The 311-nt window shown below is 43.1% G+C and overlaps 1 protein-coding gene across 1 annotated transcript in view; it reads left to right on the top strand.

Annotated features, from left to right (window-relative positions):
- LOC119585436 overlaps positions 1–311 on the top strand; it is a 6,034-nt gene that overhangs the window by 605 nt on the left and 5,118 nt on the right. The gene's annotated exons all lie outside the window — the stretch shown is intronic.

Genomic DNA, 311 nt, shown 5'->3' with positions numbered 1-311 from the left:
GGGGGGGGGGGACATTTGCCCCAACTCAAGACTGTTTGCCCCTCTCAAGATCTGTATTGTCCTCCCAAGGACCACACCCAACAACTGTCAGAGCTAATTGAATTTGATTACTGACACATACAAAGCACAATAGACTGGTACAGCAATTGCCCCCCTCCCCCCGCCCCCAACCACCCCAATTAACGGTTATCATCGATCTTTGTATATCTTAATACTGTATATTTATAGTAAACAAAAGGTTCAAGAACAGATGCTTGCTTCCAAACTTGTATGTACTGTGATCACCACAGTACTCATTTTTTTACATAAAA

This window comes from Penaeus monodon, chromosome 19 (genome assembly GCF_015228065.2).
Source record: "Penaeus monodon isolate SGIC_2016 chromosome 19, NSTDA_Pmon_1, whole genome shotgun sequence".
Lineage (NCBI taxonomy): Eukaryota > Metazoa > Arthropoda > Malacostraca > Decapoda > Penaeidae > Penaeus > Penaeus monodon.
This window is presented reverse-complemented; position numbering and strand designations above follow the sequence as displayed.